We start from the raw sequence: 19,168 nt of genomic DNA on the forward strand, positions 1-19,168 counted from the left end.
TACACCTCATTTTTATTTGAATTTATTTTTACTTAATATTGCGCGAAATTTATATCCCATTTAATTATAATTAGGGATAGAGAATTTGGTACCAGACAGAAAATGGAGGTAGAGGGCAAAATCAACGGGGAGAGAAGAATCTACTGACTTAAGCAACCAGCCGAGGTAACTTTTCACATAGGTATAGATGCATAGAATACTATAGTGGGCAGGAAATGGAACAGTCATCTGAGTTGCTTGTGCTGGGGAAATTTTTTTTTTTTTTCGTTTTTTTTGTGTGTGATGTTTTGTTGTATGTTATTATTTGTGGTTAAATACTTGTTATATTGATTGGAGAATATATGTAAGAAAAAGAGAAAAATTTCAGAATTTGCTGTGGATAGACCATATGTATAGTATTAGAAATAAGGAATTTATGTACAAACTGTATAAGTGATAAGTACTATATCCAATAATATATTTTGGTTTGTAATGTTGAAATATTTATAATAAAGAAGTATGGAATTAGAAAAACCTTTATCCATCTTCTCATGATCCACTTCCCGAGAATAAGGAGTTGCTGGCAATTAGGAAGCCTTTTCTGAATGGAGGTATCTGCTGGAAGGAACTAAGCATCCAGCACCTGTTCTCACTGATCAAAAAAATCTAGAATGAATTTGTTCTGCCAAAAGGATGTCTTCTAGACAAGCACGTTGGTTGCTGTTCTTTTCCAGGTTTAATTTTGTTATCTCGTATTGACCTGGGTCAAGGAATGGTAAGGCCAATGCCTTATGGAGGATGTTGACTAAACCTCTCGAGGAAGGCAATTCTGAATGTACAGTCCTGCCTCACAAGAACTTCCTAGGGGCCACGAGTTTCAAGACATTCCTGAGTCTCCTCAAGGAAGGGTATGAAAACGACCCACTTCTCAATCATCCTCCTAAGTATATTAACCTTGAGTGCAAGAACGGCTTGTGGACTCATGCACAATGTTTCTATTAGGGCTGAAACAACTGATTTATCGACAACTAATCGATTATTAAATTATTCGATTACTATTTTCATAATCGATTAATCGGCCAGTAACATAATGGGGTTAAAAATAACCTAAAATGAGCCCTTTATAGTACAAAAAAGAGCAAATAATCGCTACTGTAAATATTACTTTCACAGTTCTACAGTAAAAAAATTAACCCCTTACAGTAGTCATTATCTGCTTCTTATGTACTATAAAGGGCTAATTTTAGTTTTTTTTTCCTTGTCAAAAGAAGTTTATTGAGTATACAATATTATAAAGATACATAAAGTAAGTTTACAAGGATCTATAAAGTAAGCTCATTGTTTTACAGTAGGGTTTATATAGGTAAATATCATGAAATTTCAAATATTAAACATTGGGTTCACATAAACCTAAATTAAAGATATATATCATTTCCTTAGTTACTTTTGTAGGTATTTAAATGATTTATACCTACTATACATATTGTTTACAGGTAGAGTGTATATAGGTCAAATAAATTCTGATAATGAGCTTTAATCGTAAGGTGGAGAAAAGGAAAGAGAAAGAAGAAAAAGGGTAGAAAGGTAGAGGTATGGTCCACAAGGTTGTCCTGCTCGTCAGTTTATTATTCTTTTTAGTTCTCTTTGAAGCCTTAGAATGGGTGTCTCTGTAAGTCATTTAATCTGTTACCATGGCAACAGGACAGAGTCATTGAAGTTTGACAGGAACTGTTGTTTTATCCAAGGATGCCAAAGTTTTTCAAATTTTGGAATTTGATTTTGATCGATGGCTACCATCTTAGCATGGGACATTGTAGTATTCATTCTGTGAATTGTTTCTGCTAGTACCAATGTAGGAGATTTCCATGCCTTGGCCACTGTTTGTTTTGCAGCCGTTATTAGTTGGATCATAAGTTTGAATTGAGAGAGTGTTAACCATTCCGGTTTTAGATTAAGTAAAGTTATATATGGATCTGGTTGTATTATTTTTCAAATATTTTAGATGCAATCACGAAGACTTCCTTCCAGAAGGTTTGGATTACTGGGCACGTCCACCATATGTGTAAATGTGTGCCTATTTCTGGGCATCCTCGAAAACAAAGAGCTGAGGTATTAGGTGAATATTTTGCCACTCTAGCGGGTACAAGGTACCAGCGAGTTAGGACTTTATAATTTGTCTCCAGTGCTAAGATGTTGGGTGAAGATGACTTAGATGTGAGCCATATGTTAGACCAGTCCGTGTCTTCTAAAGTTCGTCCCAGGTCCTCCTCCCACCTCTGAACGTAAGAGGGTCTATTAAGATTTGCTACTCCATATAATTGATTATAAAGTGATGAAATTGTACCTTTAGCAAATGGATCTTTTGTACAGATTGATTCAAAAATGGATAATTGGGATAATGGTGTATCCCCCTTTAGGAATGGTGTATAGAAATTTTTGATTTGGAGATATCTAAATATCTCAGAGTTTGGTAGATCATATTTTTCTCTAAGCGATGGGAATGAAAGGAATGATTTAGATGCTATGAAGTCATTTAGTGTCTGAATGCCTGATGTTGTCCAAGCTTTAAAAGAATTTGGGTAGATCCATGCCGGATAAAAGGCCGGATTTCTGATAAAAGAAAGGAGAGGATTGTGTGGAGATTGTAACTGATATTTGGTTTTTAGTTTATCCCAGAGAGATAAGAAGTGTTTAGTAATGGGATTATGAATTTTAAAGCGGTCTTTAGGATCAAGCCATAATAAGTTTGATATTAATAGAGGGTCATTTTCTGAAGCCTCTATAAATACCCATAATGGGATTTCCTGTTTTGCATGGTATTTGGACAGACTGGCCAAATGTGCTGCTCTGTAGTAGTTAGTAAAATTAGGGTATCCCAGGCCTCCTTTATTTTTGGGAAGATGTAGTGTGTGTATAGGTATACGTGGTTTAGAAGAGCCCCATATAAACGAAGTTGTTCTTTTTTGTACTATTCTCAAAAAATAGGAAGGAATTGGAATAGGGAGGACTCTGAATAGATAAAGCAATAATACAGGAGGATAATTGGTTGAGAATAAGTCAGAATGAGATGCTGTTAAATGAATTCCAAGATATGGGATTGATTTTTCTGCCCATGTGAATGGGAGTGCCGCCCTAGCCGGGATCAATTCCATGTTTGTGAGTGAAATATTAAGCACTAGGCATTTCTTAGGATTAATCATAAGGCCGGATAGGGCTGCAAATCCATCAAGAGCTGGTATTAAGTTAGGACCAGAGACCTGTGGTGATGATAGAAAAAGTAATATATCGTCTGCAAATATACATAATTTGTGTGTAATACCTCCTACTTCAATGCCAGTTATAGTTTGGTTTGTTCTGATGTATTGGGCCATGGGTTCGAGTATAAGGGCAAATAATAAGGGAGATAATGGGCAACCCTGTCGGGTACCTCTTTCGATATTAAAGGCATCAGATTTGTATCCAGCATATTTTATATAGGCTTTGGGTTTATTATATAATGCTTTGATCCATGTTAAAAAGTGGGGTCCAAAACCCCATTTTTGTAATGAATATTGCATATATTGCCAGGATACTGTGTCAAATGCCCTCTTAATATCGAGAGATAGAAAACATAAAGGGATTTTCCGTTTTTTAGCAATATGTGCCAATAACACTGCCCTGCGTATATTATCGCCTGCCTGTCTATTTGGCATGAAGCCTACTTGATCTCTATGTATTAATTTTCCTATAATGCTATTGAGGCGTTTTGCTATTATTTTTGCTAATAATTTAATATCAAGCTTTAACAGAGAGGCCAATAATTCACACAGGAAGTATCATCAGAAAGGGGTTTTGGGATCATACAAACAATTGCCATTAGTGTTTCTTGCCGAAAAGAATGTCCATCTAGAAGTTTGTTAAAAGTTTCAGTGAGAATGGGAGAGAGTATTTCTGAGAATGTTTTATAGTATAAAGCCGAGTAGCCGTCTGGGCCTGGTCTTTTGTTAAGTTTTAGGTCTTTTATGGCGTTAGCAACTTCATCTATAGTTATAGGCTCATCCAAACTGCTTTTTTGATTCTGAGATAACTCAGGTAAGGTTATTTTTGAGAAGAAGGATTCAGCCTCTGTAGGATTAAATTCATTGTTTGTCTTGTATAAAGTTGTGAGATGTGAGTGAAATTTATGGACTATTTTAACTGGATTACAAGTATAAACATTTTTTGATAATTTCAAACGTATTGGTTTGAAAGATTTGTTAGTTGAATTTAATGCCCGAGCCAAATATGTACCTGGTTTGTTTGTATTCATGTAGAAATTGTGTTTGGAGCGTTTGAGGGATTTATCAACTGACTCAGTGAGAAATAGATCGTATTCCAATCTAGATTTTTCCAGATGAGATTTTGTACTCTGAGATGGATTATCTTGGAATGATATGTAGGCTGCATTAAAATTGAGTTCTAGTTTTTTTCTAGATTTTTGCGTTCCCGTTTAAATAGTGCCATTATTTGTCTTTGTATTGTACCACGCAAGACAGGCTTATGAGCTTCCCACAGTGTTATTGGGGAGATGTCTGTTGTATTATTAATTGATATGTATTCCTTTAAAGCTTGTTCAATGGCCATCTGATGTAGTGGGTGTTTGAGCATTATGTCCGGTAAGTACCACGTTGGGTCATGCGCTTTTGGTATGGCTGAGGCTATAGTAGTGTATACTGCATTATGGTCAGACCACGGAATCGGAATTATATCTGATGCAATAATTTCTGGTAGCATTCCTATTGTTAGAAAAATATGATCGATTCTGGTGAAGGTTTGATGAGGGTGCGAGAAATAAGTGAATTTCTTTTTCATTGGGTTACTTTCTCTCCACGAATCTACCAGATTGTATTTGGAAAGAAGTTGAGAAAAAGGTAATCTAGAGGTTATTTTGGATGGTGTAAAAGGTGATTTATCTAGAAATGGGAGGAGGACCTGGTTCGAATCCCCACACATTATCACTGTTCCTATTTTGTGTGTATTAATCACTTGTAATATATGTGAGAGGAATGGTGTAGGTTGTTTGTTAGGAGCGTAGTAGGAAATCACCGTGATTGCTGTATCCATTATATAACCCATGAGTATCAGGTATCTACCTTCTGGGTCTTTAATTTCTGATGATAAGGTGAATGGTGTGGATCGGTGAAATGCAATTAGAGTTCCCCTTTGCTTGGTACAGGCAGAAGCTGTGTAAATTTGTTGATAAAAAGGAGAAATATATTTTGGAGTAGAATCTTTGGTGAAGTGTGTTTCTTGGAGGCATACTATGTGAGCCTTCTTGTTATGGAAAGTACGGAAGGCTTTGGTCCTTTTTTGAGGGACATTTATTCCCTGAACATTCAGGGAAAGTATATTCAGTGGTGCTATGGCAACAGATCAAATAGTTTTGACTTACTTTTTGTTATGCAGAGCTGACTGCGCAGATCAACCTGTGTGGACTGAAGAGATGAAAAGATAGAAAAGAAACCAGTGAATTCTGGAGTAAAGAGTAAACAAAAAACATATGAGATTAGATGATACATTGTATAAATTATTTTTTGCAAGTAATCACAATTTATCCGTGAAAGAGAATAAATATCTCTCTCAAGGGAATAAGTGCCTTCGTCACACTCCCACATAATATGGTTGGGAGAATGAGGAGGGCTAATGGGGGTACACGGATCTTCCGCTTACAGGAGAGAAGTGCTATGTCAAAAGACATCAAAATGATGTTTCATTAATTGGCGTGCAGAATATAGTTTTTGTTGAAATTATTTATTCCAGGGTGGTTGTATATGGTTAGTCTTGCCCTAGGCTAAATAATTCAGTTAGAAAGGTACTGTTAATAACTTTGGTATTGTTGAAGATAGTTTGAATTATTTTGGGATTTTAACCCTTTTAGAGTAAACAATTACATATTTTATTCATATGTAAATGTTTAGATATGTTAACTCATAAAATTGAGGTTGTATTGCCTCATATTGGAATAAACAAAAACATAATTCTAGGAACTAGTTAGGTAATAATATATTTGTTTTAAGAAAAAAAAGAAAAAGCTTCCATTACTTCTGGATTATTGAACATATTTGTCCTAAAAAGTAATAAATCTATTGTTATTACCTGATAATATATAACTGAACAAGAATTTCCTTATTTCACTTATATATTCTAAGGCTATATGAATCAGAAGCAATAAGAAATATAACTGGAATGTAACATGATCCCACACAGTGTGTGACTATCAGAATGCAGTTACATTCAGTTATAAATACAGGTTTTTTTTTTATAGAGAACCATCTCTTAGTATAATAAATGAAGAGATATCAGGAATTAGGATGTCAGTCCATTGAATCTTCTTGGTCCATGGATGATGTGGCATAACGGCCTCTTTTGTGAGAATGATGATTCCCATTTTGTTCCGGAATTTTCTGGGTGCTGCCTGAAGGTGAAGATGATGCCATTCTTCTGCGTGTGGGAGTGTTGCTGCTTGTGGGTTCTGTCAGATTTAATTTTAAAAGGGTTTGTTGTAGTTCATCTGCTGATCTGCTTCTGTAAATTGTACCTTGGTGGTTAAATCTGACTGAAAAGGGGAAGCCCCATTGATACATAATGTTGTGGCGTTGCAGTTCCATTAGTTGGGGTTTCATGGATCGTCTTTTAGTAATAGTAAGTTGGGATAGGTCAGCAAAAATTTGATAATTGTGTCCTTGAAAATGAAGTTCCTTTTTTTCTCTTGCAGCAATTAGTATTTGTTCTTTCATTCTGTAATAATGAAATTTTGTGATTATCACGTGGGGGTCCATCTTTCTTTTTGGCTGTGAGGGCTCTGTGTACTCTGTCCAGTTCTAAACGTTCAATAGGGATATCTGGCTTTAGTTCTTGTAATAGAGCAGTAATAGTAGATTGCAGGTCTGTCACAGTTTCAGGTATTCCCCTTATGCGCAAGTTTGAACGTCTGGCTCTATTTTCGTAATCTTCGAGCTTAGTTTGAAGTATTAAATTCTCTTCTTTTAATTGTTCCAATTCTGTTATATTTTCTTGGGTTGTAATTTCAATTTCATCCATTTTTATTTCTAAGGCTGCGGTGCGGTTTCCCAGCTCTCTTATTTCTTTGGTTAGGCTTTTTGTTATTTGGTCTGAGGTTTGTTTTAAAGCCTTATGAAGCATCTTTTCAAATTGTAATAATATTACTGGGGATGCTGAGGAGGCTTGTGGAGAAGTTTGTGAGAGGATTTGTTCTGTATCTGACTCAAATGGAGAGTCTTGCTGTGACATTTTCTGTCTGTGAAAGCGCCCTGATGCTGTATCTTGTGAGGTGACTGGAGCTGCTTCAGCTGCAGTGAGTGCCTGTGAGCTCTTTGTGAGGTGATTTTTATTTCTGCCACGGTTTCCTCCCAGTACCATATTTCCTGCCCAAACTTTCACAGTTTGTTCCCAGGGGCAAAAAGGTTCAAATGGATACCTTTTGAGCCTGCAGGCTCCGCTATGTCCTTCTCTTCTCTCCTCAGCGGTGTGGAGCTCTAACAATGCATGTCTGCTCAGTTAGGCTCCGCCCCATTTTAGTTTTTTTTAACCCCATTATGTTACTAAACGTCTAATGCCCCGTACACATGGTCGAATTTTCCGACGGAAAATGTTCAATGGGAGCTTGTTGTCGGAATTTCCGAACGTGTGTAGGCTCCATCGGACATTTTCCATCGGAATTTCTGTCACACAATTTTGAGATCTGTATCTCAAATTTTCCAACAACAAAATCCGTTCTCGTAAATTCCGATTGTGTGTACACAATTCCGACGCACAAAGTTCCACGCATGCTTGGAATCAAGCAGAAGAGCTGCTATTGATCTTCATCCTTCTCGGCTCGTCGTACGTCACCGCGTTCTTGACGTTCAGAATTTCCGACAAGATTTGTGTGACCGTGTATATGCAAGACAAGTTTGAGCCAACATCCGTTGGAAAAAAAACATGGATTTTATTGACGGCAAATCCGATCGTGTGTACAGGGCATAAGACCTGGTTCACATCTATGTGTTTTTTGTTGCTTTTTGCAGAAACGCACTACAGTTCATTTACATGGTTTCCTATGGGACACGTTCACATCTACGCTTTTTTCAGCCGCTGCGTATTTGGAAAGGATCAGGGACTTTTTTTTTAACGCAAAACGGTGCTTTTTCGGTTCAATATACTTCAATAGAGAAGCTGCAGAAAAGCACGTAAAGTATTTTTGCAGCAATTTATATTTTTTTAATCTGCCCAACAACAAATTGGCCCCAAAAAAATGCAAAAAATGCAAATGGCTGCAAAATCACGTGCACAAAAATCAAAATGCACAGCAAAAAGTACTGCAGAAACAGATCAAAAGCAAACTGCATAGGTGTATACCGAGCCTTATGCTGACCACACAGATCAATTTTCAGACGAGAATATTCAGACGAAAAATCTTTGTACATTCGCTGAATGAAAAAATTTTGAAATTTTCATTGTTTTTAACATTCTGCTTTTAAAATGAATGCAATTTCTAAACGAAAACCACATACACGGTCTGAAAATTCCTTTGACCAAGAAGTTTTCTATTTCCACATTTTCCCATCACTGTGGTTAAAAATGAACGTCGATTTGACCCCACTATTGATTAGAAAATCGAATGCACGTTCTTAACCACTTGCCTACTGGGCACTTAAACCCCCCTCCTGCCCAGACCAAATTTTCAGCTTTCAGTGCTCTCACACTTTGAATGACAATTACTCAGTCATGTAATACTGTACTGATTTTTTTTTTGTCCTTTTTTTCATACGCAGGACTGACCGCCGAAGGAGCTGCTGATATTTTTGATTTGGGCCTGTACTCCGCCTTACCACCTCCAATGACTTGACTCAGCCCCTTGATACAACTGTGGTGCAGTGTTAATGTGGAGTTAATGATAGGGATAACCTCACAATGTACAATATAATAACAGTATACTTTTGTTATTACCTGGGTATCCGATATTCCACCTGTTGGGTAAGGAACAACACTCCACACAAGTTGTACTTAACCAAGAAACTTAACTTTTACTGGAATCAATATGAAAGTAGTATTACAATATTGGTACTGTCACACCAATGTAGCGCAGCAGCCCAATGAATATACACAATAAGTTGTACACACAAATGGTATTAACTGATCTCGGGAAGTGCGTCTCCAAGTGGGACTAATGCCAGAATGGGAAATACCTTGATTCTGGGCACCTTCCCACTTCCAGTGCGCACTTGTAAGAAGACAATGCTATATAGCACAAGAACAATCCCTAGGGAGCTCCCCCTGCTTTAGCGTGTAAACTCTCTAATAGTCACAACTAGGATGCAAGGCCTTGCAATGGAATAGGAAGTCCTCCCTTTGTCTTCTTTCTTCTGCTAGCAATTATGAATTATAATTTGTAATCCAGCAGTCAAATACACCAAGATTAAACAAAATAGGTGATGAAGGTATACTCCTGTAGTGTAGTAACCCGTAACTGTCTCTGATGCAGTTAACTTTGTGTAAAACAGCGTTAATATTGCAGTGAAGGGTAGGCTTGAGGCCTATTTGAACTCAGTCTCTAGTTCCTTCTATTCCCCTGCGTGGGACTACAGGTCCCATCACACTGTGTTATAGAATCAGATATGTGATATGTGGTACCGCCCCGCTCCGACAGATAGACCGGAACCCTCTGATGACTCCAACTGTCAGCCTGGATCCTTCTCAGTTCTGTCCCAGCGTCTCTCCAGCCTGCTGGTGTAAAGGAGAGTCGCTGGTTGTGTTGCTCCTGGTAGGTGTAGGCTGTGTTCTGTGGAACACCTCCGCACAGGTCCTCACAGGCAGGCCATGCGTCCAAAGAGACCTAAGATGGTCACGCGGAGCCTTTTTACATCCTACCCAGCATGCAATTCCGTACTGAGTCCTGGGTAAATCACACAGCATGCTGGGTAGGTAGGTAGTTGTGGAAAGTAAATAAAAGTCACTTCCTCTGATATTCTTTAAAGAGTAAAAAATAAAATAAAATCCATTCACCAATTTGGCCACTAGATGGTGCAACATATTAATATACAACACTGTTCATAAGTTAACATAGTCAACATCAATAAGCAAAAATGCTGGCGCTACATACTCCCCCTGCTTTAAGGCTTTGGTCCCTAAGATGTCCAAAATTTTAGCCCTCTTGCACATTTTTGCTTCTAATCGGTTGCATAAGACCGACAAAGGAGCCTTCCACCAATTCTCATATGATGAGGAGCTGCTCTGTGCACCAACAGTTGACGCTATAGAATCTGATACAGGTGTGTCAAGGGGTGAGTTGGGGTTATGTCTTTCCAAACGAACAGTAGAAGAACCAAGCACTTCAGCATTTCTCTTGCAAGTGACTTGAGTCGCCTCAGAACATTCGCCCAGTGTATCATATGTTAGTTTTTTTGGGGGTCGAATGTCTCTCTTGGTTCTCTGTGTTTTTGGCGTGGTCACTACTTCTGGGTAAGTATTGCTGTCTTTCACTTCCGACACTTGCATATCAATCCCAGTGGGAGACAAGTTTTCCTCAGGAGGTTCAGACAGTGGCACAAATTCTGGGGCGTCGGGTCTAAGAGTCCCACTATCTCCACTTCTTGGTTGAGGTGAAACACTCACTTCAGCTTCGGGTGTTTCAGATGACCATAGCCAACCTATTTCCATCTCTCCTTCCGCTTCAGCTTCTGGTGCTTCAGGCTGAGATCTAGTTACTGGTCGATGCACAGCAGTAGACGTAGAAGGTAGAGCTTCTTCTAGATTTATTCTGACTGCTTCTGTGAGAGGTAGGAGGTGATTTCTATGCCAGGTCATTACTGGTCCAGTATCCCCTTCCGCCCTAATCTCATAAACTGGGAGTCCTGGTAGTTGTCTGCATACCACATATGGCTGTGACCTCCAGCGATCAGCTAATTTGTGTTTGCCTGGGATGCCCAGATTTCTTAGTAGAACTCAGTCACCGGGTTGTAGGTCCTGGACCCGTACTTTTAAGTTGAAGTTCCTTTTGTTCCTATTTCCTCTGATGTCTGATGTGGCTTGGGCCTTCTCATAGGCTATCTTCAAACTCTTCCTCAACCTGTCTACATATCCTCAATGAGAGGTCTCTGAAGTGTGATCCAAGGAAGTTCCAAAGGCTAAGTCTATCGGTAGCCTGGCCTTTCGCCCAAACATTAACCGATAAGGTGAATATCCTGTAGTATCACTCTTGGTACTATTGTAGGCATGCACCAAGGCAGTGATATGCTTTCTCCAATGCGGTTTCTGCTCAGAGGTCAAGGTCCCCAGCATGTTGAGAAGCCTTCCGTTAAACCTCTCGGGTTGATGATCTCCTTGTGGGTGATAGGGAGTAGTTCTGGACTTCTGGATACCTAGTAGATCCAACAGTCTTTTAATCAAAGTACTTTCAAAATCCCTCCCTTGGTCTGAATGGATCCATTGAGGTAAACCATAATGGACGAAGAACTTTTCTACCAGAATCTTCGCCACCGTGGCAGCTTGTTGATCACTGGTGGGAAATGTCTGAGCATAACGGGTGAAGTGATCGGTGACTACTAAAATGTTTCCTTGCCCACTCAGGTCAGACTCTAAACACAAGAAGTCTACGCAGACTAAATCCATAGGCCCTTGACTTTCCAAGTGACCCATTGGGGCAGCTCGCTGGGGTAAGGTCTTCCGCTGTATGCGCCTGAGGCAGGAATGACAGTAGTTCTCCACTTCAGTCCTCAGTTAGGGCCAGTAGAACCTGTCCCTTACTAGCTGTAGAGTCCTTTCTGATCCCAGATGGCCATGGTGATCATGCAAGGCGATCAGTACCTTTTCTCTGTGTTTCTTCGGCAGAAACAATTGCCACTTCTCTTCAGGATCTTCAGAGGGTCCCCTTCGGTAGACCACCACTTGTTGCAGCTGCATCCGATCCCACTCTTTGTGTAGTAAGCGAGCTTCTTTCTGAGCACTTTTTAGGAGTATATCCGGGCAATGACTCTCTAAAGCATTCAATACTAGGCTGCAGAGTGAATCCTCCTGTTGGTCTCTTCGGAGGTCTTTTCTAGTTAACTTGGATAAACCCTCCTCTGTAAGTTGAGCAACATTACAGTAGCATTTAGGCACACCTGCGGCTGACACACCAAACTCTTCAGCCCTGGCTCCTCCTTTCCCTTGCTGTTCTTCCCCTTCACAAAGAGATCTTATTCCTTCAGGGGTGAGCTGGGTCCACTCTTCTGGGTGACCCTGAGAACAGTGAGGTCTTATTGACAATGCATCTGCATCTTGCTTACCAGCTCCTGGTCTGTACTTCAGGCTGAAGGTAAATGCGGAGAGGGCAGCCAACCACCTGTGGCATCCAGCTTGGCGGTGGTAAGCAAGTAGGTGAGGGGGTTGTTGTCCGTCTTGACCACGAACTCCGCACCATACAAATAGTCTTTCAGCTTGTCCACCACAGCCCACTTCAAGGCCAGAAACTCAAGATTGTGAGTGGGGTAGTTCCTTTCAGCAGGGATTAATCTTCGGCTCACATAGGCAATAGGCCTTGGATTCCCGTCATGTTCTTGTTAGAGCACTCCGCCTAGCCCGTCTCGGCTGGCATCCACATGCAGTTCGTAGGGTTTGGTAGGGTCTGCATAAACCAAGACCCGAGCAGTGGTAAGACTCCACTTCAGCTGTCTGAAGGTTTCTTCACATTGCTGGGTCCACTGGTCTTGAATGGACTCTTTACATAGTCTTTACATAGTTAGTAAGATTGAATAAAGACACCAGTCCATGCAGTTCAACCTGAATGAGCACCCACAATTGTCCCCATCCCATCCAAATGCCCATCCACTATATTTTCTCTCTTCTTCCTGGGTCCCTCCTTCGGTTTACCAGGTTTATTTGAGTCTAGGCCAGCTTCCTACTGGTTCTTCAATAGCTCAGTAAGTGGGTAAGCTATCTTGGCAAACCCTTCTACAAACCTCCTATAGTATGAACAAAAGCCCAAGAAGGATCTAAGCTCAGTCACATTTGTGGGTCTGGGCCAAGAGGTGACGGCTTCTATCCTCTTGGGGTCTGTTTCCACTCCTTCTGCGGACACGATGTGTCCTAGGTAGTTTACTGAGGGCTGGTAGAACTGGCACTTTTCCATTGAGAGTTTCAGGCCTTCGTCGTGAAGTCTCTTCAGGACTTTCTCCAGGCGCTCTTCATGTTCTTCTAGTGTTCGACCAAACACTATGATATCATCCAAGTACGCCAGCACCTCAATCAAGTTCATGTCACCCACGGGGCCCCAGACAGGCCTTGTGGCATGCGATTGAACTTGAAGAATCCCACAGGTGTAATGAAAGTGGTCTTCTCCCTATCTTCAGGGCACATGGTGATCTGGTAATATCCACTTTTTAGATCAAGTACGCTGAACCACTTCGCCCCTGACAGGCTCTGTAAGGCGTCTTCTATACGAGGTGTGGTGTATTGGTCAGGAATGGTCCTTCGGTTCAGTGTCCTGTAGTCAATACACAACCGTAATGACCCATTCTTCTTTCTGACTACCACTATTAGGGAGGCATATGGACTCTGGGACTCTCTGATAATCCCTGTCTTCTTCAGCTCGGCAATCTGTTCTCTCAGATCTTCCAAATCTCCCAGTGGAATCCGTCTGACCCTCTCTCGGAAGGGTTTGTCTTCTTCCAGCCGAATTTTGTGTTCGGCACTCTTTGCAAGCCCCACATCAAACTCACTTTTTGAGAAGGTAGCTTTCCATCTCAGAAGTTGGTTCTTCGCTCTCTCCATCCAGGCAGGTGAAAGAGGGGTGTTCTTTGGGTAGAACTCTAATAGGGGAATCTCTCTCTTTACTTCTCTTCAGCGCCTTGGTTGACAACACGTTAGGCCCTTATCTTTTTTCTGCCTGTCCGTCTTAAGGACAATGAAGGGACCGGGCTGTCTCCAACTCAGCTTGATAGAGGCTTTTAGTCAGAATACCTCACCCGGTTGCAGCAGCTTTTCACTCTTGTCCAGACGCCAGACTTTTCCTACTCCTTCTGGTGAGGCCTTCTGTTTCTGCACAAGATCCTGGTACATCTGTGTTAGCATGGGGTGCACACCCTTGGCTGGGGTGCTCTTCTCCTGTACTAGTGGTGTGAGCAGTCTTCGTACCAGATCAGTGTTGGTCCCAATGATGAGAGAACTTCTATTAGCCCCTGGAGGGGGAGGACACACCACTGCCAAGGTATCAAAAGTTTCGGCCTTTCCTGCCACACTCAGGTTGAATGTAAGTTTGATGGGTAGATCGCCGTCATAAGGAAAGTTGTGTGTGCCTAGACCCCATATCTCCAGCTCTTCCAACTTCTGCAAAGGGAGATGTTTGAGATACTTCTCGTAAAAGTCTCTGTATAACAGAGTCACTTGAGCTCCGGTATCCAACAGGGCTTTAGTGTAAAGTGTTTGAAGTCATTTTTAATTAAACAACTGGTTTCATCCAATTTTTATTCCTGATCTGCCTCCAATTCGTGGAATACAGAAATGACATAATCGGAAAGGACGTCCTCCCGGTGATGTCATTTCCGCTGGTGCATTCCACGCTGGCTGGAGTGGACTTCCTGGATCTGCAGGGAGTGCATGCCCATCTCCACCATAGCTGTCCGGACCACCAAGCGGAGCCTGCTATACGGAGGTGAGCTGCTGACCTTTATCATATGACGAGTGATCTTTTCTACTGAAACTTTGTGAGTCTTTTTTAAATTGTAACTCTTATTACTGCATTTAGGTGCCCCTCCCCCCTTCCTTTACTCTTATCCCCACAGAGCTGGTCACACTCTGAGGATGGCTGCCGCTACTGCTGAAATCTAAATGTATTAATCTATACAGAATTTTTTGGACTCTATGGACCTTTAAAGATTTTTTTTGGACTGGGCTCCATGCCCCATATATTTTAGAACTGCTCTAAGGCTGGATTGACACCTATGCATTTTTAGTGCTTTTTGCAGATTTGCACTACAGTCCATTTAGCATGGTTTCCTATGGAACATGTTCTATAGTGCAAATCTGCAAAATGCAAAAAGCACTAAAAATGCACAGGTAAAAATCAAGCCTCAGACTTTATTAGCTGGGTACACACCCTTTGTGTGCCGGGAATCCCCTGATCTCTTTACTGGCTAGATCATCAGATGAAAATAAAGGAAAGAAAGCCTAAACAAGAAAACTCATGCAGCCATCACATCTAAGAACTGGTAAGCTGCAAAATATTAAAAGTTTGCTTTTGGGTTTAATACTGATTTAAGTGACGAGAGTAAGCAGAGTGTCAGTCGGCAGGTGGCAAGCGTTGGAGTGTTCGGGGGAATTTTTTTTTTTGTGCGAGTCAGCGGCCATCGTTCATCATGATGGACGATGGTAGTACATCGGGGACAATTTTTTGAATAAAGGACTTGTCAAAAACTGCCTTTGTGTATTTTTTTTTTACTGCTTACTTTTTTGGTGAATGAGTAGGGGTACTATATATCCCCTACTCCTTCATATGGGGATCTGCAGGCCACCTTGTTAAAGGGGATAAAAGGGGCTTCCAGATTCCAATAAGTTACTTGCTGCATCCCCACAAATATCAGGACAGGGGTGTAGGGAAAAGGCTGAGGGCATATGGCCTGGTTTGGTTCAGAAAGGAAAGCACACGCTCATCCCCCCCTTTTCTTGGCCTACTGGGCTGCATGCTTGGATAAGGGTCCAGTATGGATTTTGTGTGAGACACAACCATTTTTCCATGGGGTTCTGCATAAAATCCATACCAGACTCCAAGGGCCTGGTATACATTGTGGGAGGAGCCACACAGTTTTTTTCCTGTCTGCTCTCTGCTGAAAACAGCAATGAGTCACTAGTTATTAAGGGCTCAACGGGTGTCAGCTCCTTAACAACCAGCTAGATTCATTTCATACATGAGTAATTATTAGGTAGAACTGCATTATTCAGGTACAAAATACCAATTTTTAAAGCGATATCACATGTGGTATTTTACTAGCGTTTGCTAGACAATATTGCATGGAATAATTTAACAAACATAACGATGTGGAAATTTATTCTTTGTGAATGGACCCCACAGTGACATAAAAAGTGACATAAAACATTGTTCCAAATGATGGGATTATATCTTGTCTAGTCATGTGTCTGGATTTTCACCTTCCATAGTGTGACGGGAGTCACTTTGGGCGGGGGGCCTGTGGAACCCAGCTTACTTAGAGAGGTCGGAAAACTTCTTTTCCAGCTCCCCCAGGCCCTCTTATGTCTAAGACACCCTACCCTGTGTCTATTAGGGGCTCAGGGTCTGTCGGGTCTGTCCTAACCAGACTCCCAGTGCAACCACACCGGACTCAGCATTTCGTTTTACCCGTTACCTTGGGTTCTATATGTGTGGTTTGTGTTGAAAGTTGAAGGGGCTCTTTTTCTTGGGACAATAATATTTATAAACAAAATCCCTCAAGAAATATATGAAGATAAATAACTCCACCCTTCAGACTGCTAGCATTTTGTAGGAGTGTCTTATAGACCATTGCTAGATAGTTAGAGGTGGGGTGGGGGTTTGTTAATGTGTTTATTGTTAAGTGGGTGTATCCCACTGTTCTATTGTTTCTGCCTGCCTTGGGATGTATATGTGTATGTGGATTAGCTGCTAGAGGGGAGGAGGGATTTCTCCTGCAGCCCTTCCTAAAGGCTGTCTGTGTGTCTCTTGTTACTAAATGTAGTTTACCCCGCTCTGCTGGGCCGACCAAAGTCTGTTATCCGTTCTTGGATCCTGGTTGTGGAAGGAAGGAAGTACTATCCCAACACTTGCCACTAATGTGACGGACCCCGTACGCAAGAGGATGTCTACCGTATAAGCTTCCCGTTACCAGCATGATCCAAGATTCCTCAGTCCACCCAGTCACTTGTCGAAACATCAGTGTAGGGTGGTAAGAAGCATAAGACTGTTTATTCAAACACAGGTACAAAGAGATATAGACTGAGTCATTATGTAAAGAAGAGGGATTTTCCCCAGAGTCTATATCTCTTTGTACCTGTGTTTGAATAAACAGTCCTATGCTTCTTACCACCCTACACTGATATCTCGACAAGTGACTGGGTGGACTGGAGAATCTTGGATCATGCTGGTAACGGGAAGCTTATACGGTGGACATCCTTTTGTGTACGGGGTCTGTCACATTAGTGGCAAGTGTTGGGATAGTACTTCCTTCCTTCCACCACCAGGATCCAAGAACGGGATAACAGACTTTGGTCGGCCCAGCAGAGATATAAACTTGGCATCAGAGTTACAGGGGCTGCTGCAGATCGCCTTTAAGTAATCCCCAAGACTGTGTCTGTGGACCAATACCTGGAGATCAGGCAGCGGATTTGGGTGGAGGTCTAGATTGGTGCCCTCCAGCTCGCTGGTATACACCAGGGCAAGTGCTTTCCAACCCCAGGGCAATGGGCCAGTGACCAACGGGAGTTATGGATGCCATTCCTGTGAGTGGCCCCAAAAGCAATGGGTGTCAGAGTTGGACAGGCTGGTCCAGCAAGAGATAGAGCTGGACAGTCGATATCAGGCTCTGCAATGGCACGCAGAGCAAGAATACTTAGGGGAGACAACAGAATGCTCTCCAGAGGGATACGACTTTGGCGGCCCTGGATTGCTGTGGGAGAGCCTTACAGATGGTTTTGTGTTTGGCGATGAAGGGGAACCTACCCTTGAGGACCTGTGAGAATACACAGAGGCTATGCTCGGTCTCGCAGGGGTCCCAGAGCTTAAACCTGATCTGGAATACTTGTTAAGGAAAGAACAGCATCGGGAAAGGGCATACAGGGAACTGCTAGAACACGTTCAGCAGCATGTCCCAGAATTAGCAGCGGAAACTCCGGAGATTGCTGTACCCAAAGCTGAAGTGCTGACAACAGGGCAGAGCTCTGCTAACCTCTGCCCAGCACCGATAACATCTTCTGGGTTCCACGGACAGGACATGGTGAACCTCTATCCCCAGACACCAGTTACAGAGACTGGGGATTTATTAGACTTTTCTGCTGAGAGGGAACAAACCAGAGAGACTCCAGCAGAAGAGCTGGCTTTAGAGGCCCTGAAGGATTTGTGCAAGGCCACTGACTTTTCAGCTTACTTTCCAGTGGAACAGTTGGCAGCTGGGCAGAACGCTACTGGCCTCTGCCCACAACAATCAACTCCGCAGGTGCTCCAGCGAGAGAATGCAATCGGCACCTGACAACTGCAGCTTGAGCTGATATCGGGGAATGGGACTGCGGTCTCCACTGACAGCAACCCAGCAGAAGAGCTTGCCACAGGGCAGAGTGCTGCTGGCCTCTGCCCTCAACCAACAGAACATGGATTTCTTGTGGTAGTGGATGGGACTTCGGTTTCCACTGACACAACCCCAGAAAAAGGTGTCTGGCATTGGGACAGGAGAATATCAGCCTTGTTTTGCCAACACCAGGGGATTTTCATCTAGTAAAAGTGGATGGGACTACAGTCTCTAACTGAATACCCCAGGGATGCTGGGCAGTCGGCCCAGATCCCCAACAGCATGATGGAGTGAGCCCAGCCAACCTGTCTTCTCTCTGAAAGAACTCCAGGGGGAAGGACCAGTCCAGGCAGAGGTTGGCTGGGTGAGTAATGCTCAGTTCAGGACAATTTGTTTGAGGTACTGTGTGGGTACAGGCATTGGGGGACTGGAACTATGGACTAACTTCAAAGTCAACCCATTTGGGGTCTCCTGTGTTTGTCTCCTGCCAAAAGAGGAGATATGTTACAGGAGCCACTTTGGGCGGGGGGCTGTGGAACCTAGCTTACCTTAGGGAGGTCGGGACACTGATTGTCCAGCTCCCCAGGGCCCTCTTATGTGTAAATTACCCTGTGTCTATAAGGGGCATAGGGTGACTGAGAACCCAAGTCGGTCTACAACCACACTGGACTTAGCAAAGGGGCTCTTTTACTTGGGACAGTAATTTTTATGAACAATATCCCTCAAGAATAAATCTAACTTTTTCTTTACAGGTAGTTTTAACATCACTCAACATAAAGGTTTTTTTTTTTTAAAGTGGGAGGGGGCCTGGACAGTATATGCTGACCTTGCACCGTAGTGCAAATCTTCATTAAAAATACAACAAGGGTGGGATCGGAGTTAGATCTTGGAAAATCAAAGGCAGAGATCTCATCACTAGAGTTGGTGGGTGATATAATAAACCA

Source organism: Aquarana catesbeiana, linkage group LG09 (genome assembly GCF_042186555.1).
Source record: "Aquarana catesbeiana isolate 2022-GZ linkage group LG09, ASM4218655v1, whole genome shotgun sequence".
Classification (NCBI taxonomy): Eukaryota; Metazoa; Chordata; class Amphibia; order Anura; family Ranidae; genus Aquarana; species Aquarana catesbeiana.